The sequence below is a fragment of the Triticum aestivum genome, chromosome 7B (assembly GCF_018294505.1).
Source record: "Triticum aestivum cultivar Chinese Spring chromosome 7B, IWGSC CS RefSeq v2.1, whole genome shotgun sequence".
Taxonomy (NCBI): domain Eukaryota; kingdom Viridiplantae; phylum Streptophyta; class Magnoliopsida; order Poales; family Poaceae; genus Triticum; species Triticum aestivum.
This window is the reverse complement of record NC_057813.1, coordinates 690,868,689-690,895,667: the sequence shown is the minus strand read 5'-3', so window position 1 is coordinate 690,895,667 and position 26,979 is coordinate 690,868,689. Positions and strand designations below refer to the sequence as shown.

The window sequence follows — 26,979 nt, the reverse complement described above, 5'->3', positions numbered from 1 at the left end:
CTGGTGCTACTAGGAGTACTAGTAAAGTACACATTAACATAATGTATATCCAATATACTTCTATCGACCTTGCCAGCCTTCTCATCTACCAAGTATCTAGGGTAATTCTGCTCCAGTGGTTGTTCCCCTTATTACAGAAGCACTTAGTCTCGGGTTTGGGTTCAACCTTGGGTTTCTTCACTAGAGCAGCAGCTGATTTGCCGTTTCATGAAGTATCCCTTCTTGCCCTTGCCCTTCTTGAAACTAGTGGTTTCACCAACCATCAACAATTGATGCTCCTTCTTGATTTCTACTTTCGCGGTGTCAAACATCGCGAATACCTCAAGGATCATCATATCTATCCCTGATATGTTATAGTTCATCACGAAGCTCTAGCAGCTTGGTGGCAATGACTTTGGAGAAACATCACTATCTCATCTGGAAGATCAACTCCCACTCGATTCAAGTGATTGTTGCACTCAGACAATCTGAGCACAAGCTCAACGATTGAGCTTTTCTCCCTTAGTTTGCAGGCTAAGAAAATCGTCGGAGGTCTTATACCTCTTGACGTGGGCACGAGCCTGAAATCCCAATTTCAGCCCTCGAAACATCTCATATGTTCCGCGACGTTTCGAAAAACGTCTTTGGTGCCTCAACTCTAAACCGTTTAACTGAACTATCACGTAGTTATCAAAACGTGTATGTCCGATGTTCGCAACATCCACAGACGACGTTTGGGGTTCAGCACACTGAGCGGTGCATTAAGGACATAAGCTTTCTACTGTCCGCATAATCGCTACTGTCAACTTTCAACTATATTTTCTCTAGGAACATATCTAAACAGTGGAACTAAAGCGCGAGCTTACGACATAATTTGCAAAGATCTTTTGACTATGTTCAGGATAATTAAGTTCATCTCATGAACTCCCACTCAGATAGACATCCCTCTAGTCATCTAAGTGATTACATGATCCGAGTCAACTAGGCCGTGTCCGATCATCACGTGAGACGGACTAGTCATCATCGGTGAACATCTTCATGTTGATCGTATCTACCATACGACTCATGCTCGACCTTTCGGTCTCTTGTGTTCCGAGGCCATGTCTGTACATGCTAGGCTCGTCAAGTTAACCTAAGTGTTTCGCGTGTGTAAATCTGGCTTACACCCGTTGTATGTGAACGTAAGAATCTATCACACCCGATCATCACGTGGTGCTTCGAAACGACGAACTTTCGCAACGGTGCACAGTTAGGGGGAACACTTTCTTGAAATTTTAATGAGGGATCATCTTATTTACTACCGTCGTTCTAAGCAAATAAGATGTATAAACATGATAAACATCACATGCAATCAAATAGTGACATGATATGGCCAATATCATTTTGCTCCTTTTGATCTCCATCTTCGGGGCTCCATGATCATCATCGTCACCGGCATGACACCATGATCTCCATCATCATGATCTCCATCATCGTGTCTCCATGAAGTTGTCTCGCCAACTTATTACTTCTACTACTATGGCTACCGGTTAGCAATAAAGTAAAGTAATTACATGGCGTTGTTCAATGACACGCAGGTCATACAATAAATTAAGACAACTCCTATGGCTCCTGCCGGTTGTCATACTCATCGACATGCAAGTCGTGATTCCTATTACAAGAACATGATCAATCTCATACATCACATATCATTCATCACATTCTTCTTGGCCATATCACATCACATAGCATACCCTGCAAAAACAAGTTAGACGTCCTCTAATTGTTGTTTGCATGTTTTACGTGGCTGCTATGGGTTTCTAGCAAGAACGTTTCTTACCTACGCAAAACCACAACGTGATATGCCAATTGCTATTTACCCTTCATAAGGACCCTTTTCATCGAATCCGTTCCGACTAAAGTGGGAGAGACTGGCACCCGCTAGCCACCTTATGCACCAAGTGCATGTCAGTCGGTGGAACCTGTCTCACGTAAGTGTACGTGTAAGGTCGGTCCGGGCCGCTTCATGCCACAATACCGTCGAAACAAGATTGGACTAGTAACGGTAAGCATATTGAACAAAATCAACTCCCACAACTACTTTGTGTTCTACTCGTGCAAAGAATCTACGCAATAGACCTAGCTCATGATGCCACTATTGGGGAACGTAGCAGAAATTCAAAATTTTCCTACGTGTCACCAAGATCTATCTATGGAGAAACCAGCAACAAGGGGAAGGAGAGTGCATCTACATACCCTTGTAGATCGCTAAGCGGAAGCGTTCAAGAGAACGGGGTTGAAGGAGTCATACTCGTTGTGATCCAAATCACCGGATATCCTAGTGCCGAACGGACGGCACCTTCGCGTTCAACACACGTACAGCCCGGTGACGTCTCCCACGCCTTGATCCAGTAAGGAGAGAGGGAGAGGTTGAGGAAGACTCCGTCCAGTAGCAGCACAACGGCGTGGTGGTGGTGGAGGAGCGTGGCAATCCTGCAGGGCTTCGCCAAGCACCGCGGGAGAGGAGAAGGGAGAGAGGTAGGGCTGCGCCAAGAGGGGGAAAACTCATGTGTTGGGCAGCCCCCAGACCTCAAGTATTTATAGGGGGAGGGGAGGGGGCTGCGCCCCCTCTAGGGTTCCCTCCCCAGGGGTGGCGGCAGCCCCCAGATCCCATCTAGGTGGCGGCCAGAAGGGGAGAGGGGGAGGCGCACCTAGGGTAGGCCTTAGGGCCCATCTGCCCTAGGGTTTGCCCCCCTTCCCCACTTCCCTGCGCCTTGGGCCCTGTGGGGGGCGCACCAGCCCACCTGGGGCTGGTCCCCTCCCACACTTGGCCCATGCATCCCTTCGGGGTTGGTGGCCCCACTTGGTGGACCCCCGGGACCCTCCCGGTGGTCCCGGTACGTTACCGAAAAAACCTGAAACTTTTCCGGTGACCAAAACAGGACTTCCCATATATAAATCTTTACCTCCGAACCATTACGGAACTCCTCGTGACGTCCGGGATCTCATCCGGGACTCCGAATAACATTCAGTAACCACATACAAACTTCCTTTATAACCCTAGCGTCATCGAACCTTAAGTGTGTAGACCCTACGGGTCCGGGAACCATGCAGACATGACCGAGACGTTCTCCGGTCAATAACCAACAGCGGGATCTGGATACCCATGTTGGCTCCCACATGTTCCACGATGATCTCATCGGATGAACCACGATGTCAAGGACTCAATCGATCCTGTATACAATTCCCTTTGTCTAGCGGTATTGTACTTGCCCGAGATTCGATCGTCGGTATGCCGATACCTTGTTCAATCTCGTTACCGGCAAGTCTCTTTACTCATTCCCGTAACACATCACCCCGTGATCAACTTCATGGTCACATTGTGCACATTATGATGATGTCCTATCGAGTGGGCCCAGAGATACCTCTCCGTTAACCGGAGTGACAAATCCCAGTCTCGATTCGTGCCAACCCAACAGACACTTTCGGAGATACCTGTAGTGCACCTTTATAGCCACCCAGTTACGTTGTGACGTTTGGTACACCCAAAGCATTCCTACGGTATCCGGGAGTTGCACAATCTCATGGTCTAAGGAAATGATACTTGACATTAGAAAAGCTTTAGCATATGAACTACGATCTTTGTGCTAGGCTTAGGATTGGGTCTTGTCCATCACATCATTCTCCTAATGATGTGATCCTGTTATCAACGACATCCAATGTCCATGGTCAGGAAACCGTGACCATCTGTTGATCAACGAGCTAGTCAATTAGAGGCTTACTAGGGACATGGTGTTGTCTATGTACCCACACATGTATCTGAGTTTCCTATCAATACAATTATAGCATGGATAATAAACGATTATCATGAACAAGGAAATATAATAATAATAACCAATTTATCATTGCCTCTAGGGAATATTTCCAACAATCATATGCTAAGCAGGTGTCATGGTTCAGGCTTAATATGAAGCAAGCAGTAGATGAGGTGCAAACAAACGTTTTTTTAAACAAATTGTGGTGGGCTATTTCAAGACATTGCGGTTCGAGTGCTTCAGAATGGCTGTGAGATGAGAACTACCAGAATGAATGAATATTCATGAGGTTTCAGTAGTTGACATGTGAATTGGCAACTAATTTAAATCCAGGCAGTAGCACCAACTTCAAGCCCTGGAACTACTGAGTGAATGAAAATTACACAACGAAGCCACACACATGCACCTAGCAACGGTAGAAATGAGGAATCATCTTTGATCTCAGAAATGCTTTCTTTGACTTCATTTATGATACAAGAAGAAAGCAGCCACAACTAAAGTAAAAACAAGCAACTACACAAACGATGAGCTTGAAAGATCGTGAGCAGAAGCTGCTGGTAGTGCAACGCAACACGTACAGACAGCTGAAAACCTCCAGCATAGTGTTGATGCTCTTAAGGTGAAGGATGATGCAAATGGTAGATTGCAAGCACAGGTTGTTGCTGCCAAAAAGAAGCCACAGAAAGCTCTAAAGCTTAAGGATAATGTAATTGGCAAATTGGCCGAAAATAACCTACTATCAAATGGTAAAGCTTAAGTGGACTGTAGATGGTCTTAAGTTGACAGAAATCTAGTTTAGTAAGTAAAACTTAATCCAAATTTACTGCTTGGATGAGTCATCTAGAAAAAAATACTAAAACTACTTGCGAATCCAGTGCATCTCTATCAAGAATTCAAGATACAACTTAATAGATGTAAAGCTCAATAACATACACAGAATAACAGATGACACAGGCACACAACACAAACAGAACCAAGGGTAACTTGTTTTTTTTCACAATTAAGGGTAACTCGTTGTGTAAGAAAACAGACAATCAGATCCTCTTGACTACAGTACAACACAAACAAATTCACTTCAATTTGTCACTCCTCATCCTAGTTTAATTCATGCCACATGGGGCAAACCTTGGGCATGGTCATAATCACTCTGACTTCCTGCAGCAACTAAGCTTACTAAAGCAGACTGAAGCAGCAGACCAAGAAAAGAAACTTCTGCCTCTCAGTGCAACACAAAACAGACTGAAGCAGCAGCAAAACAGAGCAGATATATAACCATGCGATTTACTTCTTTGTAAATAAAGACCAAGCATACATGTATTAGTTCTAATTTTACCTGGCTAGGATCAGAGGCAATTAGGAAGCAAGCAGAGGTTGAAGGCAAGAGGAAGAAGAAGAAGAAGGAAGTAGAGGGGAGGGGCTCACCTGCAGTCGAGGGCGTACACGGCGCCGGCCGGCCGCCTTGGACCCGGAGGAAGCCGCGGTCGTGCCGGATCCCTAGGGCTCGGGGCCGGCACAAGACCACGGGCGCAGCAGAGCTGAGCTGAGGTAGAGGCGGTCGTCGTCTCCACCTCCTCCTCGTCCTCCTCCTGGTCCTCCTCCTCCGGCTCGGGGCGCGGGGCGTGGGGGCGGCGGCGCGGGGGAGCTACAGTGGTGGGGGCGTGGAGGTGCGGGTCGGCGGCGCGGGGGAGCTACAGTGGTGGGGGGCGCGGGGGCGGCGGGGGTGGAGTCCGGCGGGGGTCGGGGCGGCGGCGGGGGCGGGGGATGGAGGGGACGTGCAGGCGCGGCGGCGGCATATGATTGGGCGAAGGGGGCAAATTAGGTCGAGTGGGGAGGAAGGGAGGGAGAGGAATAGGTGGAGTGGGCGGTAAACTTACTAATGGCGCACCCCGCAGCGGTGTGCCATTAGAATGTTTTTTTAGATAGCAATGGCGCACCCCGCAGCGGTGCGCCACTAGAATGTTTTTTTTATTACAGTTCGAGACCTCAGGTTATATTCCACCTAACCCAATCTACATCAGAACCCTCCCACTAGCCTGACTGGTCAGCCCGCAGCACACACACACTAGGAGGTCTTGGGTTCGATTCCCAGGCTCCCCAATTTTATTTTTATGCATTTAAAATGCTGTTTGATATTTATTTGTGTTTAAATATGTTCAAACTTGTTTAAATCATAACAGTAATATTTTTTTATACAAACAGCAAAATTGTTATTTGAAAATATTTATGAATATGAAAAAGGTGGAGTGGAGGGTGCGGTGGGTCATCGGTGACGGTGGAGTGGGGGAGGGTGCGGGCCGGGGGTCGGCGGCGGCGGCCGGTGGAGCGGGGGAGGGTGCGGTGGGTCGTCAGCGGCGGTGGAGTGGCGGACCAGATCTGGTGAGGTGGGATAGCGTCGAGATGAAGGGGGATCGAGATCGAGTGTCCATGAAATTTAAAAACATTCATGAGTTCAAAAAGTGCCCATGAAATACAATAGAGAAATGAAGACTACGATTTAAATACAACCGATCTTAGCTAGCTATCTGTTCACAATCTTCTTGCCCTTCTTTTTCGCAAATGGAGTTCTTCAGTGGAACGGACGTCCTTTAGGTAGGGTGGTCCTGCTTCTTCTTGTGGTGTATGCTGCTACTTCATCATCGTCGTCATGTTCGATCTTCGGGTCACCGTACTTGTCGAAGTCTTGCTCATTGGCTACTCCATCCATTCCGATGATCTTCCTTTTGCCTCTCCTCACGACAACACGACTGGGCTTTGATGGGTCGGTAATGAAGAAGCATTGGTCTACTTGGGAAGCCAGTACCCATGGCTCATTTTTCGCGATGACGTTTGCGCCCGCGGTCTTGGATTTGGCATCGGGTATAACCATGGTGGTGAAATACCGGTCTTCTTTTAGGACGCTCTTGGCCCATTTGACACGGAACATCGGGACCTTCTCTCCAGCGTAGCTCAACTCCCAGATCTCCTCGATCCTTCCATAGTATCTGTCCTTGTCGTTACCGGTGTAGGATTCCATCGTTACCCCGGAGTTCTGATAACCATCGCTCTTCATGTCCTTGTCCTCGGTGTAGAATGTGTAGCCGTTGATATCGTACGCCTCATAGGTCATCAGGTTGTGCTCGGCTCCCTGTGACAAGGCGAATATGAGTTGTTCTTCCGCGGAAGAATCCTCATGTAAAGGGTACGACAGAAGCTTCTGCTTGAACCAACGCGTGAAACATGAGTTGTGCTCTTTGATTATATCTCCATCCGTCCTCTGTTGGCCTCGGTCATTGTACGTCTTCTCAATAAAGGTTTTGTGCTCTACCACCCAAGGATCGACCACGTCTATGTGTTGTAGCGCGACTAGGTTTGCTCTTTCAAAGTCGGCGAGTCGACCCTCGAAGTCGACATGCATTTCGCGGCGACCCTCACGGTGACCCCATCCAGCGAGCCTACCGAGGTGCCTGTTGACGGGTAGACCAACGGGGTCCTCGATGCCTAGATAATTCGTGCAGTAGGAGATGCACTCTTCGGTCAGAAAGCCCCTGGCTATGCTTCCCTCTGGACGTGACATGTTGCGAACGTATCCTTTGATGACACCATTCATCCTTTCGAACGGCATCAAGATGTGCAGGAACGTCGGCCCGAGTTGGATGATATCCTCCACAATATGGACCAGCAGATGCACCATAACATCGAAGAATGCGGGCGGGAAGTACATCTCAAGCCCGCATAGTATCACCACGATCTCTTCCTGTAGCCTTCTGAGTTGCCTCACGCCAACCGACTTCCGAGAGATGACGTCGAAAAAGTTCCATCGTCGTCTGCTCCGCCGGCATCTTCATCTTCATGATCATGCCCTTCGTCTGCTCCGGCATCTTCCTCATCATCATGTCCTGCATCTTCTACATGATGACTGTGTACAGCATCACCGTCGTGATCATGTCTTGGAGATTCTTCGTCTTCTCGCCCGCCCGAGTCTTGCTCATTTCTTGCCGCCCGACCCCCATGGACGACTTCATAGTCATCTTCATCACCTTGCCACCGATAGCCATCCATGAAACCACGCAAGAGCAGGTGGTCCCGCACCTGCCCGGAATCCGGGTCCGCAATAAGGCTCTTAAGCTTGCATCTTCGACGCGGATATCTTATCTCCGTCTCGTCCTTTTGAAGCATCTCGGCCTTCGCGGAGCTCAAAAACCTATTCACGATGCCTTCGGTCATCATGCGGACCATGGTCGCCTGCGGGGTAGAGCAAAACGATATTTTAGAACCAAGGAAAATTTTGGCATGACTTTCCCTAAAAATAGGACAAAAAAGAATGCATAGTGCCAAAATTCTCGCCGAAACGGAAATGAATCAACATTCCGGCAAAATATTGACAACTATCGCATTTTAAATACCGGTACCTGCAAACAAACATATATGCAACACCACAAACATATGCAACACCACGAACATACATAGATCTAGCTATAGGCCATAAAAAGTGCATGTGCACGTTGTTGGAGAGGGAGAACAACATAAAGATAGCTTCCCCCTTACTTACATGTCAAAAAAAAGGTAATTTAACCACTTAATTTGGATGAATCTATGGTGTAAATGAGGTGAGGAGGAGGAGGCAGCCGAGACAAGCTTGGAGGAGAAGGTGGAGAGAATGAAGTGGGGAAAGTGAGTGGGTAGGTGGGCTAGTCCAAAATATCTTGTTGGTCCGAGGTTACTAATGGCGCACCACCTGCAAATGTGCCATTAGTAACCCTGGTTACTAATGGCGCACCTGCTGCTGGTGCGCCATTAGAAGTTTTGCAAAAAAAATAAAAAAAAGTATATATTCTAATAGCGCACGGCGTCACAGAACTAGTAATGGCGCACCCTGCCATGATGCGCCATTAGAATCTTTGGAAAAATAAGAAAAAAAAAGTTTTTTATTAGTGGCGCACCGTGTGCATGGTGCGCCATTAGTGTCTTCCACACTAACAGTGCACCTGCACATGGTGGCCACTGCTATATAGTAGTGGCGCACCACATGACAGGTGCGCCATTAGTGGCCATTCCATCTATAGCCCTTTTTGTAGTAGTGATGGGTCTTATGGAGCATGATCATGGATGACATGGTTGCAGTGTGATCATATAAAACTTCCTCCTCAAGTTTACTAGCCTATACTTCCTAGGTAGGTGACTTACGTTTTGATTGGATACAGAGACACTTTTTGTTAGAATATATTATATTCTTGCGATTTGTAACAAAGACTAATCTAAATTGCATAAAGGAATAAACATTTGGATTATGTTTACAAAGCCATGAAGCATAATTATGCATGGGATTAACTATTCCAATTTTGAAACTATGAGTAGAGGATTTATGGATGAAGATACCAAGATGTTGATTCCAATGTAACTAAATCTTTCTTTTGAAAAGGATACTGCAAGGATTTGTACAATTAGAATAATTTTCTCTCATTGTATCATATATTCTGCTAAAAAATTAATCATGATTAATTTCGTTTGGAAATTTGGGGAATTTTTCTAAAATTTGGTGATCATTTTTAAAATCACGAACACTTTTTGAATTTTTTTAAAAAAATTAAAATACCTGAGCATTTCCGAAATTCGTGAATATTTTCTAAAATTAGAAACAAAATCTCAATTTTTCCAATTTTGGGAGCAAACCACAGGTTTGAAAAAAGGGATCTAAACCGTCCCATCGTTCTGTTTTTTTTTTTGAAACTACGTTCTGTTTATATAGCCGCAGTAGCACGCTATACAGAAAATAGAAAAAACAACTGACATAACTGAGCTGGCCCACTTAGAGTCTAAGATCTGAACCATCTAGGTCGCACAACTCAGCCCAATAAGAAAGGATTCTTGGCCCAGTTAAAGCGATGGACCGAGCCAGGGGCGCATCATGGCCTCGGTCGGAATCGAGCAAGCTCGCGTCGTCCCTGGCTGGATTCGGACGAGCACGTCCCTTAAAGCTTGACCCCGCCCGCCTTAATCGCCACCTCGCCTCGACCGAGCCGCAGTTCAGCTTCACGCCGAAGCAATTCACAAAAGCGTACGTGCCTCTTCTTCTTAGTCCACCCGACTCAACCGGGCACCATGCCGGGTAAGAGAGGCGCGAGGACCTTCCTCGATCACCTTCCAGAGGACATCATCGACGGAATACTCATCCGGTTGCCGCCCAAGGACGTCGGCCGCTGCCGTGTTGTCTGCGCGCTGTGGCGCAATGTCACATCCACGCCTGAATTCATGCTCGAACACCGCCGCCGCCAGCCGCCGCTCCCCATCGTCGACGGGGACGGGCGGCCTGCCAGTCTCGTTGTCGTCCGTGACGCCGGCGCAAGGACCACCAGTCAGCAGCTCTGGCCTTTCCTCCCAGGTTTCGAACACCGTAAAGATGAGGTTCGTCTCCGATGCACTTGCGATGGTTTCACCATCATTGCCCGTAGTGGTCATTTCTACATCTGCAACCCAGTCACCCGCAAGCAAGCTCTCCTACCACTCCCTGGGTCTAGGCTAGGCTTTCGCACCATCGTAATTGCTTTATACATGCACCATCCAACTAGAGAATATAGGGTGCTTTGGGTTTCAGGATCACAATTATTTCTTGAATCTAGCTTATACGTCCTCACAGTTGGATCGGACAAGCCAAGGCATGTCAAATTCAGAACGCCAACTGTCTTGTCGGCTTACATGGAATGGAAGTTAGTGGAGGCGCTGATCCTTTATCCACCAATCCAACACCGTGGTAGTCTGCATTGGTGTGCTGCTGATGCCAAAAAGATTACAGGAGATGGTGAAGACATTATTGTGTTTGACACAGAAGCCGAATCATTCCGGTGGATGCGTAGTCCGGACCTACTAATTCAACCTGATGTGCACCATGTGGGCAATTTGCTCAACATGCAGGAAGCGCTAGCTTTCTCGGTCGTCATGTTGAGCACATTGGATGTGTGGGTGATGCAGGATTACGAGGCCAATATTTGGGCCTTCAAGTACCGGATTGACCTACCGACAGTGGAGAAATCACGACAATTGAATTTAACCTCTCTGAAACGGAAAAGGATGACACCACTTGATACAACAGTGAGTTGGTTCGATCAAATTGCTATGTTCAACGACCGTGAGCTCTTGATCCAGTTTAATAGGAACCGTGTGTTACGCTGCGATATTGACGGCAACGTCTTAGGTATGGTGAAGATTGGAAAGAAACAATATTGTATGGTACTTACCGGGCATCGCCTCCAAGAGAGCATGATTCCAATACCATGCCATGAGATACAACAAGAAGATGACGAGCCTCCATTCTCCGTAACAAGGAATATCTGAATTGAATGTTGAGGCTGATTTGATTTGCCTTTGCAGTATTACTTATTGGATGGCCATAGTAGCACGTAGGCCGGGTGTTACTCATCATGATTTGTATCTTCTTAATGCTATATTTTGAGTTAATAAAGACACCCTTTATCGAAAAAATGTGTGCTTATAGCACATTGTGAACCTTTCTTTCATATGCTGATTGTTCGATTTTTTTTGTTCAGTATGCAATCTCTCCCGAACTGCTAAGTAGCACTTTCTTTATAGCTCCTGATGTCTCATCAACTTTGTGCGAACATGGTTTCTTGTGCCTTAATTCGCATAGATTTGTTTCTATGATTGAAAAAAAATCCTTGGCACTTTAGCGCCGTGTGTTGGGACTTGGCAGTACTGCTGGAGCCTAGGAGGGCCTTTGTCTCGTGCTGTTGTTTGTGTCCAGGGGTTTGCGTTTTGAGGCAGAAAGAAACATGTTTTTTTTTGCGGGTGGAAGGGAGTTTTATTCATCACTCAAGAGCATATCAGTCTTACATAGATCAGGGACATTGCCTGGCCCCGACCCCAGTCATACAACCGTGCGGCATTCAGTTCTACCAAAGCTAGCTAGATAATGACTGATGCTATTCTGCTCCCTACAGATATGAGCTAGCTTAACTACTCTCCCTTCTGACATAAGCCTCCTGATCTGATCAACCAGCACGGAGTAACGGGATCGATCTCTGTCCACTGTTGTGATTATCTTAAGAGCAAAACACGACAATTTGTCTCCACTTTAGTAGGTAGCTGCGTCCACTGCAAGGCAAGGTTCAAACCCTCCAAGCAGAATAGAAGTTCGGCTTCTAAAGGTTCTGCACATGCTCTCAGTTCTCTGCATGATGAGAAAATGATCTTACCCAAACTGTCCCGCAGAATCATTCCAGCGCCGGCCGTTCCGGTGGAGGCGCAGAACGATCCATCGACATTGAGTTTGGTCCACCCATCCGCTGGAGGAGTCCATCATGATCGCGCCTCGTCCGCAACCCGAGCATGTGGTACAGGCTTGCTGGGCGTCACCACATCAACCACTTGTTTGCCTTTCGCCGGGTCTGCACTCGGGTTGTTTTGGATGCCCACGAGTGAATTAACGTAGCTAAGAAGGAACCCCTTGGACGCTTCGACCGGAGGAGGCTGCTTATGATGCGTCATTTCATTGCGTACATACCAGCAGCGCCAAATGGTCATCATGAGTTCCATCCTCTCCGTGTCAGGAAGGTCACAAAGAGTTTGGGCGAGCCACTCCGTGCCCGTCCGATGGAATGTCGTAGCAGCAGGAATTCGCCATTGCTCTGCCATCGCTTGCCAAAGGGCCACCGCCCTGGGACATTTGCAAAAGGCATGAAATGTGTCCTCCGGCTCCATCGCACAGAGAGGGCATTGGTCAGAAACTTCCAATCCTCGCCATTTTTTATTAACCCAAGTGGGCAAGCAGTCTGTGATCAAGCGCCAAGTAAAAGTGCGAACCTTAGGAGGAGCAGGGCACCTCCAAATAAAAGCCCAGACGGCTCGTCGCCCGTCCGATGCCCTGCTCGCTACGACTGATGAAGATCGAAGATGATCTTCCAAAGCAAGTCGATAAGCACTCCACACCGAGAAGTGTCTGTTACGCTCAGGACCCCACACGAGGAGATCGTCGCCCATCCGAGGTGATGTCCGAATCTTAGCTATCTCCTCAGCATCCACCGGGAAGAAGGTATCGCGTACCACATCCATCCGCCAAGCACCATGGTTATCTAGCAGTTCGCTCACCCGACGGAGACAAGAAAGAAACTTGTTAAAGATCTGCAGTCCTGGGGCAACAGGGTTTAGGGTTTAGGGTTTAGGGTTAGGGTTTAGGGTTTAGGGCTCAGAATATGATTTTCGGGTTCGAGAGGGGCGATTCGGTGCTCGGGCTCAGATGAGCCCGAAATCCCGTGCGTTGATTGCTTCGTTGGGATCTTGAAAAACAGGCCTGACTCGTGAGAGCCCCTTCGCGAGAAAATCAGGATACAGAGAGAATACAAGGGGAACAAGGCATTGAGGTGGGCCATTTCGGTATGCGCAGAGGCACCCACGTGACTAGTCCGTCGCCATATTTTCCTGAGCCGTGGACCATGACGTCTCTAAATATCTGAGCGAAGGTCCATTGTGGACGGACAACTGATTATGAGATTATGAGCCGTCGAGGAAATTTGTGCGAGAGGTGTGACCTGATTCAGTGGACGAGGTGAGTTCCCCTTCCAGATGGAGGTTGGCCGGATGGAGTTCTTGCTGGATCCGGTTGACAGGTGAGTTCCCCTTCCATATGTACCCACACAGAAATTTGCGTCGGGGATTGATTCAGCTCATCCGCTGTCGCTGATTCGTGTGTGCGCTGTAGGTTTCCGCTGAGAGACGAGTTCGCCGACTGCCTTGAACACCCGGATCCGATGGCGCTTGCGGTGTGCTGCGGCGAGGGGCGCCGGAGCCAACGGCACCAGAGGACTCGAATGCCGCCTCAGGCTGCGCACAAACGCTGGGCGGTTGCAGTCCATGCGGGAGTGTCGGCGACGAACGGCGTAGGAGGAAGAGTTCTGCACATTCTACTGGGAAGGTGAATCTGGAAGAGGTAATGTCCTCAATTTCGTTTTCTAGTTGAATGCCGATCCCTTGAAAAAGAATGTTTGGTTATTTGTTACTGTATTTCAGAAGCTTACATTCAGCTTGGTATGAACCAGATTAGTTCTGTGAGTACATAGTCAATCATTAACTGGCTTCATACTTGCAAAAAGGGATCTTCCAATTTTTTTGCATATATCCATGCTGTGTGCGAATAGTGATTGTCGTTAGGAAACGACATTGGGAATTAATGGTCATAAAATTAAATGTTGCCGCTGATCATGATTAACACAAATGTAAATATGTGTAACATCTGCGAGATGCTCCATGTGTTTGTTCAATATCGGTCAAACATGTGAGATTATTAGGCTATAATGTGGTGTAGTGATGTAGACCTCTGACATTTGTTTTGTTTGGCTGAACAAATGATTATCATCCCTGAATTAGAGTAATATTTGGCAAACCCTGGTATTTGCAGGCTGAGGCTCGGTAGCGCCCTCTCTGACAGAACCGCATGCGCTTCGTGGATGAGTGCGCTGAATAAATCGATTCAGAATTTTGTGGCGGAACCAACAAAAGGTGTGACGAGTGCTCTAAAGAAATTGATTCGGAAATTTGTGAAGGAACCAACAAAAAGTGTGATCAGGTCTGAGCTGGGACCAAATTTTGACTCCATCGGCGAGGCACACGACTTCTACAATTTATACTCGTGGGAAGTGGGATTCGGGATAAGATATGGTAAAAGCAGATTGAACACGGAGAGAACAAAATCAACGCAGAAAATTGTGTGCGGATTCTCGGTGAGTAATGTGATCTTAAACTGCACATAATGTCTTATTTCTATCAGTGTGTTCTGGTGAATTGGGTGCAGTTGTAGTTTAATATTGGATTATCTTTGCAGGGAAGCCTGAAGCTGGTAACAACCAGTCTTGCAGATGTGAGCGCCTGACGCTGATCAGTCTCTTGATTGTGGCAGCCCAACAGTTCGTTTATAACAGAGCATTGTGAGGGGAAAGTGCATTGGCGGTCACAAAAAGTTGTGAACTACATGCTCACAGTGGACGAGTTTGCAAATACCTGGACTATCGATGGAAAAGTATAATCTGAAACAACACCCATACAAGACACAGCTATATGAGATCAGGACTAAGTGGGTGAAGCCTTATTTCAAGGGTGTTTTCTGCACAAAAATGACAAGCACACAGCGCGGCAAGAGTGCCAATAATATGCTGAAGATATATATGCCTCCTGCTAGTCCAGTCCGACGCACATGTTCGTGAGGTAGTACATGGGGCTCCAGTTTGACCAAGAACATGTTAAGAGCTACGAGGAAAAAATAACAATGATTGCAAGTCAGTGTCTTCCCTTCCCTGTCATTTGATCATGTGTTTCGGAGTGCTCTAACAATTTGCCCCTTGTGCAGAGAGGTGTTGTGCGGCGTACAAACCTTGCGATCGATAGGCATTACAAGCAAGGTTTATAGTCGAGCCATGTTCGAGCAGTTTGGTCAGTTCCTTATTGAGGTAACTGCATATAATGCGAGTGATATTGAGAAGGGTAAGAAGTATTTGATGACACGTAACAATGCGACCAAACGGAAGAAGTTGGGCAGAGTAGCCTACGAGGTGACAATAAAAGATGACGACACTGAATACGAGTGTGAGTGCCGACAATTTGAACACATGGGGATTCTTTGCTCCCATGTGCTCAGGGTAATGGCCATGTTCCATATTTTTCTGCTGTCCATACTAATTAACATGTGAAAATGACCACACACTTGAATGAGGAAGCTTACACCGACTATCTGTTTTTGAATGGGCAGGTAATGGACGTGAACTTGGCTGAAATACCAGAGAAGCACATTGTTAAGTTGTGGTCAAAAGACGCAAGGGATATACTACCCGGACATTTGGTCCATTATCAGAAGAATGAAGTAGTGAACCATTCATTCACTTGCAGCCTTGCAGGCACTCCACACTATACCTACAAGTGATGGGTCTTGTTAGAATGGGTGATGCGAGTGTAGGAGCTTTCGGTCGCATGCCAAGGGCATGAAAGCACTAATGCTGAGTTGTGCTCCTTTGGTCGAGAAGAGGGATGGGCTCGGTTTTGAAGACCGGCAGGCAACACAATCTGCTGGAAGGAATGCTCGCCAGGTCGTTGCAGTAGGAGATGGTTCTCCTACTGAAGAGCATAGTTTGGGATTATCTGGTAGTGTGAATGCACTGCACGGACTAGCGCAGCCGCTGGTAGGCCGACGAACAGCCGTGGCAATGATCCTTACGAGGGTTTGAGCTAGCGGACGAGATTCTGCAGCATCTGCTGAAGGCAAGAGCACAAGAGATACAACTTGCCCTGAACATGCAGAGGCCTCGAAGCAGCCTCACAAACCCGGGAAGTGCAAGAATTGTGGAGTTGAGGAGCTCAGGCGTAACACTTGCACAATGCCTATGGGTGGCGATTAGGGGAATGAACTAGATGAGACTGATATTGTATGATTCCATTAGCGTTTGGAGATTTTCTGTTGTGTTGTTTGAGCAATGCTCCATGCTTGTTCCTCCAGGCTGTAACTGTGTAAGGGACTGACGGAGCTGTAGCACAATAAGAAGGGGTGTGTGCTTCTGGTATGAGAGCTTACTGAGCACATTGGGCTCCGTTTGTAGGGACGTCCGTCGGTGGCAGGCAGCTGGCAGCTCAGGGAGGCCCAGAAAAGGCGCTGGACCATGAACTAAAGTTCTGTTCCGTCCTTGCCGGTATGCCAACTGCCCGACATAATGCCTGGGGTGCCTTCTTTTTCTTGAGAGAGATACGAACGGAATACTACTTGTAATAAATGTGTGGCTCGAATCCCCATGAAGCTGCATGGTTGTGATATAGGGAGCATCTGAGCACGGGCTCAGAATATGATTTTCGGGTTCTTGGTTCATTTTTCTCTATGTTCACGTTTCTTTCTGGTTCATCTTTTTCTAGATAAAAGATTTGTATCTTAAAGACTGACCATATTTCTTTTCAATGCAACTAAATTTTCGAAAGGAACGCCAAGAACTCATAATAATTTACAGGTAGAAATAAATTGTTCTCGCTTTCAATAGAACAAGTTGTTTGTTATCCAACCAAAAACCTCGCAAAAATTAAAACCCAGCTAAAAAACAATATAAGTTGAATGGATCGCATAGCTCTGTTACCTTCGTGTGATTGTAGCCTCTTGGTTTCTACTAAAGCATTCTACTTGAGCGAAACAAAAAAGATTGCACTCACTTGACGCGGCAGAGGGCTCCATAGTTCAGTTCATGCCGTTGTCGTCGTAGTCACAGGCCGGCAAAATTGACAATTTTGACCTGTGGATGAAATCAAATCACAGAATGAACTGCCCGCGAAACTATTTCATGCCGCTGACCTTTTTGTGTGGGCGCCACACCCTACGGTGCAGCGCATATCTCTGGGGTGTTGCACCTCTGTCCACCGTGGCAGCCTCTGGGCCCGCACCCATCAGTGCAGCGCCTCAGAGCTAGGCGCCACACATGTAATGTGCAGCGCCTAGCGCTCGGGGGTTGCACTGTGACTTATCCAGCCGCGGCGGCCCTCTCCTCCCCCACCCACCCCGTTGCACCACCAGTTACAGAAACACGCGGCGGCGGCCCTCTCCTCTTCCCCTCTCAATCCCCTCTCCCAAATCCTTCAGATCTGACAATTTGGTCCGTGGACTCCTTCACCAATTCATCCTAGAAGGTACTCTCCTCCGATCCCCTTCTTTCTATCCATATAATGTATTCTATTTTGAAGATTTTGGGGAACCCTTGTTTGATTAGATTAGATTAGAAGGTTGCATGTATTAGAATCTTGCATGTATTAGGTACCTAATTTTGCAACCCTAGTTTAGTTGATTTTATTGAAAAGATATGGTTTGGATACATAGGTTGACATGTTATTGCTATGGAAAAGATATTTGTATTGAATCTTGCATGAAGTAGGCCTAGTTTAGTTTATTTGTGTTGAAATTATATTCGTATTGACAAGAATGCTTTGGATACATATGCTTTGAATTTTGCATATAGTAGGCGTACTATAGTTTATTTGTATTCAAAAGATAACCGTGTTGACAAGAAAGCTTTGTTTCAAATTGTTAGGATGGTTTGGCTTCTCGATGATCACTGGGACAAACAACACCAGTCGTACACTATGTCAGTGGAGCAGCGGGTAATAATGAAAGTGGCCGGTGTCATGAATTTCATGTTTATTTCAAACACAAATGCCCCATATGTAATTTTGTGATTTGTTTGTTTGTAGGAGCTTGCACCTATGAAGTTTCAGTCTCACGGGGTCAACCTTGGGGGGATGCGCTATGATGAGCTATACACACCGTATGTAAGGGAGGCAGGACTTCTCCCTTTTATTTAGTTGGTCAGTCGGTCGACTCCACCCAACAATGCTGCAGCAATCACCGCGCTTATTGATCGTTGGAGGCCGGAGACACACAGTTTCCATCTTCGGACCGGGGAAATGAGCGTGACACTCCAGGATATTGCTATGATCACCGGTCTTCCTATCAAGGGGAATCCTCTATGTATGAACACCGATTCTGATGGGTGGCGCGCCCAGATGCATGCCCTTATCGGCATGGTTCCTCCGGAGCCTCGGGAACCAGAAGCAGAAGACAAGAAGAAGGAAAGAGTCGCAGTCGGTGCTCCTTTCACGTGGATTACATATCACTTTGGTACTTGCCCTGAGGAAGCTAATGAGGATGAGGTCAAGACATATGCTCGTGTCTACATGTGGTACGTGATATCCAGGACTATGTTTGCTGATGGCACGGGCAAGAATGCTCCATGGATGTGGCTGAAGGCGTTGACACTTGTTGCCTTGGCACTTGTTGTCTACCACTTGGTTGGCTACCATTTGGTTGACTTGGCACTTGTTGGCTACCACTTGGTTGGCTACCACTTGGTTGGCTACCACTTGGTTGGCTTGGCACTTGTTAGCTACCACTTGGTTGGCTACCTTGTGTAGCTCCTTGTTGGCTTGTGCTTGCATCATTTTTCTTGGACCTTTTTCGTGGTTTTGTACATTTTCTTTTGTTCTGGCCATGACCTTTGCATTCCCCACAACGGGAGCTCTCACGAGGATCTTGGAATTGGTCGTTGCCGGCTTCGCGGCGGCCACCATGACCCCATCCATCCATGTCACCTCTAAGACGCTTTGTCTTACGTCTACCTCGTTTAACAACCTTCAACTCCGGATCCTGCCATAGTTGAACTCCATGGTACTCCGGCCATTGTGATTGGTCAAAGTATGGGTGAAAGCGGGGAGCCCATGTTTTCTTAACCGTCTAGATTGAGAACTCCGACTCCCTCACGGTGAGGGGGTGATTGACATCCACATTCCTAACACGAACGGCGGTATACAAGTGTGAGCATGGGAGATGAAGCAACAACGGCCTCCCGCCAGAGCAATCACACCATGTTAAGGAGATCTTGAAAGCCCGACCTCCATGTTGGTGGCCATCGTGTGTGGTTCCTCCTGGCTCTTTCACTTCGTACTTCCACTCTTCGTTGTCATATAGTATAGATTCTTCTAAGTCCGCCTTTCGTGATTGAATTTCCAACCATTCATCAACCTTGGTTGGAAACTTATACTTGTACTTGCGCTTGTTCTCACCTGCTATCTGTGCATCCACTTCCATCGAGTACTTTAGAAAGTACGCATTCATCTTGGCAAATGTGTATTGAACTATTGTCGTCACGGGTAACCACGTGCACGTTTAAGCACCTTATTGAAGCATTCGGCCATATTGCTTGTCATTTGACCGTACCTCCGGCCATCTTAATCAAAAGCACGTGCCCACTTGTTCCGATGTTCAATGTGCCTCTTGAGAAAGTCTTGACCTCCGGGATCAAGTTTTTTGTGTGCCAGCAATTTGTTGTACAAAGTGGCGAACCGTTTGTCGGAGAAAGCGAGACACCAATCTTGAAGATCATCGGCCAACTCCTTAAGGCCACATACCCTATAGAATTAGTTTGAACAAAAGTGCCTCATGCACCATCTATGGTGCAACGGAGCATGCCCAGGAATGTCAATCTCCACCGCATTAAGAATTCCTTGATGTCGATCCGATATGACACAAATTTCCCTCTCAGCGGGTAACACCTTCGTCCTCAAAAGACGCAAAAACCACCCCAGTTGTCATTGTTCTCCACCTCAACCAAAGCAAATGCCAATAGCAACACCCGGTTATTGGCATCACTTTCTATCACAACCAACAAGGTCCCCTTGTATTGTCCGGTCAAGAACGTGCCATCAATGGCGATGACCGGCGTACAGTGTTCAAAAGCCCTCACACATTGCTCGAACGCCCAAAATGCACGACCAAATACTCGGACTTTCCTTCCATCAAGATCCGTTGTTTTTTCCCATGAGGCTCGACCACATGAACCATGCCCGGGTTTGTGGCTGCCATGGCTAACAACAATCTAGGGATTCAGTTGTATGCTTCCTCCCAACTACCATACAACATCTTAAATGTGGCTTGCTTTGCCTTCCATGCCTTCCCATACTTCACCTTGTAATGAAAGATGGCTTTCACAAGGTCAATGATATGTTGGATGCTCATTATTGGAAGTGTGGAAATTCAGTTGGAGAGCCTAATTAGGTGAGTGATCAAGTATATGCCATATATATCCATATTATACTTGATCACCTAATTAGGTGATCAAGTATAATATATATGGATATGGCATATATATATATATATATATATATATATATATATATATATACTTGATCACTTAGGTAGGATCCATCCAGCTGAAACTAATCTGTGGTTTCTTTCATTAAATGATATAATAACTCATCATCGTCATCGTATTAATATAAAAACTCTTTCATCATATCATCAACATGAGTATATATATATACTCTAGCTAGATAGCTAAAAATCATCGTAGTCGTCATTATCACTATTTAATCATTATAGTCATTACCGCTATCTAATCACCACCAACAGTAGCTTAAAGAAGAAACATTCACTTGTAAGCAAAAATATCATCGAGTTCAACATGATTGTCATGATATTATAAGCGTTCATATATAACACCACAAAATCAAATCACTCTTTGAGATTAAGTTCAGAACGAAGAACACAGACATGAAAGGACAAGTACTAAGAGCGGCATGAACTAGCTAAATCACTCCTGCTACTCTCTCTCTCTGGTAAAATAGCATAGAACATGTATAGCTCTTCTGATTCATCATACCGAGCATGCAGATGAACCTGTCTCCTAATCGTGGGATGCGCTTCTCATTGCTGCCCCCTAGTACTTCTCTGCGATCGTTAATAATTTTCCTCCAATCTTTCACTATTAAGCATTCATCGCTTCTAGAAATCCTGAATGCATTCATGTGCAATGTAGGATATCTTGGCCGTAAGCTAACAATTGATATGCGACCTTTAGTCTCGATCCCCTGAGGCACAATAGTCATCGGGAGTCCCTGTTGAAGAACATCGTATAGTACTTTATTAATATACTTAGCAATGAAAGTTTAGCAAAAAAATTATGAATGCAAAAGATGCACTGAGGACAAATAATAAAAATCTTACCATCATTCCTAAATAGATGTGACTGTAGTTCAATACCATCACTATTGGTCGCACGTTTTGAGTACTAACATTTCTAAGTGCAGGAAGAAAATTTATCTTGACAGTATAAAGATCCTCAAGCCATGAAACATAATGACTTATCTCCTCGTAGTTTAGTTCAGCTCCGGGACAGTAGTAGGTCCTGTCTACCAAGCGTCGGACATGTTTGCTTGAATGGAAATAAGTTATCAATAAAAATTAGTTGTCAATTATTTTTGAATAAGCAATATGACAGAAAAAAATATAGTTGAGAAAACTCACATAATGGTAGAACTGGAGGCGTCTGCACATCGACCCATATGTCTCTATTACCTTTAATATTATCTTTCGGACGAATATCAAAGGTGATAACCATACCAGGCTCAAATGCATAAGCCTTGCATAGTGCTTCCCAAGTTTTGCATTCAAAATAGGTGTACGTGTGTGCATTGTATACTTTGATGTTGAAAGTATAACCATGCTTAGTTTTCAGGTAAACTCTCTTTACCTCCATAGTTTCCATATCATTGAAACATATCTTATCCAAGACAAAAATTCTTCCATGGTAGGGGATGCGCTAGTAGAATAGTGAAAATTAAAAATTATAAGTCAGGCAAATGAAGCATATATAAGTCATGCTTAATTACGAAAACAGACTTGTCGTTGTGACTTACTGTATCGAATTCGAAGGTCTCATCCAGCTTGATGCTGAATCGCCTATCATCAACAAGGAAATTTCTGTCGCACTAGCCGCGCTGGTCTTCACAATATTCACACATAATGAAATTTTTTCCGTCGTCAGACGACATTTCCTATGTTCATATAGGCGAAACATTAAACACTTACTAATTCAATTAATTCAACTACTTCTATTAATTCAACTAAGCATTTACTAAAAATAAATTAGTTATATTAAATCAACTAGTTTAACTAAGCATTTACTAAAAATAAACTAGTTATATTAATTCAACTAGTTCAACTAAGCATTTACTAAAAATAAACTAGTTATATTAATTCAACTAGTTCAACTCAGCATTTACTAAAAATAAACTAGTTATATTAATTCAAATAATCTCATATACCTAAATTTTAATTAGGTCAACTAATCTCATATACCTATAAATTTTCTTACTAAAAATAAACTAGTTCTATTAATTCAACTAGTTCAACTAAGCATTTCTAAAAATAAACTAGTTATATTGATTCAACTAGTTCAAATAATCTCATATACCAAAATTTCTTACTAAAAATAAACTAGTTCTAATTCATCTAACATTAACATTTCTAACATTCTAAAAATAAACTAGTTATATTAATTAATTCATCTAAACAATAAAAAACAGAAAATAAGTAAAAAAATATGTGTGTGTGTATGTGTACGTACATGTGTGCACGTGTAGTGTGTGTGTGTGTGTGTATGTGTGTATGCGTGTGTGTATGTGTGTGTGTATGTGTGTGTGTGTGGGTACTATGATCGAGCGGGCGTACGGGCGGCGGGGGCGGCGAGGGCGGCGGGGACGGCAACCAGATGGGCGGTGGGGGCGGCAACGACGACGTACGGGCGGCGGGGGCGCGCGGCGACGATGGGGACGACGACGACGGGCGGCGGGGGCAGCGAGGGCGGCGGGGACGGCGACGACGTGCGGCGGGGGCGGCGATCGAGGGCGGCGAGGGCGACGTCACGGCGGCGCGGCGGCGTCGGCGTCGGAGATCGAGGTCGCGCGAGAGGAGTGGAACGAAATGGTCGACGATAACTGAATTTTCGTAAGTGCCATATATATAGGAGGGGCCTTTAGTACCGGTTGGAGCGACCAACCTGTACTAAAGGCCAATTTTGGCCAGCCCAAGGGGCGGAAAACGAGGGCCTTTAATACCGGTTGGTGGCTCCAACTGGTACTAAAGGGCAACACATTAGTACCGGTTGGAGCCACCAACCGATACTAATGGTCGTGCGCTTCCACCCGCACCGGAGCTATTTTTAGTCCCACCTCATCGAGCGAAGGGCGGCCCCACTGGTTTATAAACCCAGCCGCGGCTGCCCATTCAAACTCCCCTATATAGCAGGCTTCTGGGCTAACTAGGGCGCGCTGCCCTGTGAGCCTGCTGACCCTTCTATGCCTGAATTTGCACACCCTAGGTCTGGCACGCTCACCGGGCAGCACCCCAACAATTTTTTATAGATTTTTTTTCTTTTCTACACTATTTATTTTCTTCTATCTATTTTTGAGTAATTTTTTTATTGTTTTTTCTTTTCTGCTTTATTTTTTTCTATTTATTTCTGAGTAGTTTTTTTGCTGTATTTAGTTTCTTTGTGAATATTTTTGCTTTATATCATTTTTTTCTTTTCTACATTATTTATTTTCTTCTATTTATTTTTGAGTAATTTTTTATATAGTTTTTTCTTTTCTGCTTTATTTTTTTTCTTCTATTTATTTCCGAGTAGTTTTTTTTGCTATATTTAGTTTCTTTGTGAATATTTTTGCTTTATATAGTTTTTTTCTTTTCTGTATTATTTATTTTCTTATATTATATAGTTTCTTTTCGGAGTTCGTTTTGCTGTGATTTATTGTTTGATGGTCATTTAGCTCTCTGAACAAATTGCTGTGATTTTCATTTTCACGGTCATTTAGCTCTGATCTAAACAAATAGGTGACTGAATAACAGCAAATGATGTCAAAACATGTTGGAAATTGATGACGCCGCTTCGAATGCTGCATAATGCCGGCTCAAAAAAACTCTGGAGTTCAAATAAGTTTAAAAAATGAAGTGCCCGTGTAATTGATGAGTTCTCGTCCGAAACCGGTGAAGACTCATATTGAGGCCACAAATTATTCACATAGAGTTCAATGAAGATCAAATGCTTGTGATAGTTTGAAAAATAACATATTTAAATTGTGCATCTGAACGCAGAAAAATACATTGATCAGTACCATCTTTCAGCCAAAACGCGCTACTGCTACAGAGAAGTACATATAAAAAATACATTGATCATCAATGATCTTTTTGTATAGAATCTAAATTGTCAATAGGAATCTACCACCGATTTAAGAACTGGCGAAGACTCCTATTGCAGCCACAGATCCTACACATAGAGTTCAATGAAGACCAAATGCTTGTGATAATTTGACAAGTAACATATTTAAGGTGGTCAAATTCTTGCTAGGGGAGCGAGGTGGGACTAAAAATAGCCCCTGCCACAACCTCTTTAGTACCGGTTCGTGGCACGAACCGGTACTAAAGATTCACAATGAACCGGTATTAAAGGTCTCCTCCCGCCTAGTCATTTGAACCGGCACTAATGGACACATTAGTGCCGGCTCATATGCAAACCGGTACTAATGTTTCTCATATTTGACCCTTTTTCTACTAGTGACACAACCTTGCCATCCACCCTTTTGCCTCGGCACATGTGAGTTGCCACATAACTCACTACGTGCCAAGTGGTACCTCCTTTCCATGGTCTTGCACGTACAATCCATGGACATTTTCCATCATCTTCACATGCACATGCAACCGTGTAGCGCACTTTGACGTCCGAGTGCACCACCTTGTGTGGACGATAATGCGTAACCGAGTAGTTGTCGAGCCACATCTTCAACTCCAAGAAGGTTTGGAACTTAGACCCTTTAGCAATCCCGTTCTTGCCATCATTCAAATCACGGTGAGAGCTTGGCCTAACCCTGAGAGATATACCTTGGCCACCATCTACCACGGCTTCATCCGCGAGACTAACATCCTTGAACAATGTAGTCCGATGATCCCGACCGAATACCTTCTCGAAACCTTCGGCCTCCTTCGCCATGAACCCCTCCTCATCAACTTGTTCATCGGGACCTTCGTCATCCGAATCCGATGCATAGCCACAGGAATAAGGGATGGAATGGTCCATTGTCTCTTGCAAATGATATTTGTCGAGATCACCCACATTGTTGTCATGGAGATCAACTTCATTGTCATCGTCCGCATACTCATCATTCTCCTCATGCAAAGCTTAATTTTGATTGTTTGGAAAAGGGCTCAATGTTGGTCTCACTTCTTGGGTCATATGAGGTTCAACAATTTCATCTCGGTTCAAGGTTGGGGGGCTACTAGGAACCAAAGGCGAGGAGTTCCGGTTCAAGTCCAAATGCAAACTTAAATCAACCTTCTTTGTTGCAAAAAACTCAAAAGCCTTGTCTAGTGATTCGGCCACCGTCTCCTTGTATGCAACCCAACATTGCTCTGAGTTGACACGCATTGTCTTCCAACGGATGTGCACTCCAAAACCTACATTATGCCTTTCCTCCAACTCAACAATATCACTAGGGTCCATCCAATTCAAATCTTTCCTCACTTGTTGCAAAAGCTCCGCATAGCTAGGACTATTATGAAACACCATGTCAGTCTCATCCAGGTCCGGTTCAATATTGCCTTTCAAGAAGGCGTCTTTGTCCCCATGATGAACAAACACACATGTTCTTCCCATCCCTATAAGCATTCAAACAACACAACGTAACATCTCTTCCATGAGTACTAATCCAAGATTAACACGGAATAGATACCCTAACATATGTATGAAACAACGACCATAAGCCTAACCCTAACCCTAGCACCAACATATATATGAAACAACAACCATAACCCTAACCATAACCCTAACCCTAACCATTACCCTAACTCTAACCATAACCCTAACATACTAACAAGCCTAATCATAGGAAATTGGCAAACAAGCATCTCACATATCAATGCAAATCTCAAGATCCATACAAAACTAGGGTTTCCCCAAACTAGCAACAAATGACCAATTTGTTAACATTAATTGGATCAAAAGAAGGTGATCGGAGAAGATTACCTTGAGGGAGGGAAGGAGTTCGAAATCCACGGACAAAAACTTCAGATTTGTAGGATTTGGGGAAGGATTTAAGAGGGGGAGAGAGGGGGAGAGGGGGCAGATCTCGGGTGAGCTGTGTGTGGGGTGGGTGGGTGTGGGGGGAGTGGGGGAGGGGGGCCGGTCAACTAGTAATAGACAGTGCAGCGCCCGAGCGCTAGGCGCTGCACATTACATGTGTGGTGCCTAGCTCGGAGGCGCTGCACTGATGGGTGCGGGCCCAGGGGCTGCCACTGTGGACAGAGGTGCAACGCCCCAGAGATAGGCGCTGCACCGTAGGGTGTGGCACCTGCGTGTCGAGCACCACACAAAAATGTTAGCGACGTGAAATAGTTTCACGGTCAGTTCATTCTGTGATTTGATTTGTCCCGAGGTCAAAATTGTTAAATTTGCCTCGCAGGCCAGCCTTCCAGGCGATCAGAATGTTGTTGCAGCATCGATCATCACATTACCCCAGGACTGACGCAATTGTTCAGTCAAACAAACATGCATGACTGTTAGACACGATGCATTCGTCTCTCGTCTTCCTCGCGTCGTCATCAGTTCCATCTACCACGGGTGGTCTGCGCGTGTGACATTGAAACGTCGACCACCGCGGACCAGCACGATGAAACTGAGGGTGCAGTTCATTCGTTTCGTACGATGCGGCCAAGCAATCAAGCCGGCGAACGCGAGCACGTCACGTACACCGCCGTTGGCTGCTACCGCTGCAACTTGCCGGCCAATTGTGTATATGCTCGCGGGTTCGTGGAAGGGACAGCCCTAGCCAGAAGCATGGAGCACCCGGCGATCGTCGGAACAGGGAGGATGTATAGCCG

The 26,979-nt window shown here is 45.7% G+C and overlaps 1 long non-coding RNA gene across 1 annotated transcript; it reads left to right on the top strand.

Annotated features, from left to right (window-relative positions):
* The first annotated feature begins 14,161 nt into the window (after positions 1-14,161).
* On the top strand, positions 14,162-16,551 carry LOC123161977 (uncharacterized). The gene is made up of 3 exons (XR_006480976.1): positions 14,162-14,479; positions 14,581-15,031; positions 15,103-16,551. It is a non-coding gene; the product is annotated as an uncharacterized lncRNA (long non-coding RNA).
* Positions 16,552-26,979: the final 10,428 nt, after the last annotated feature.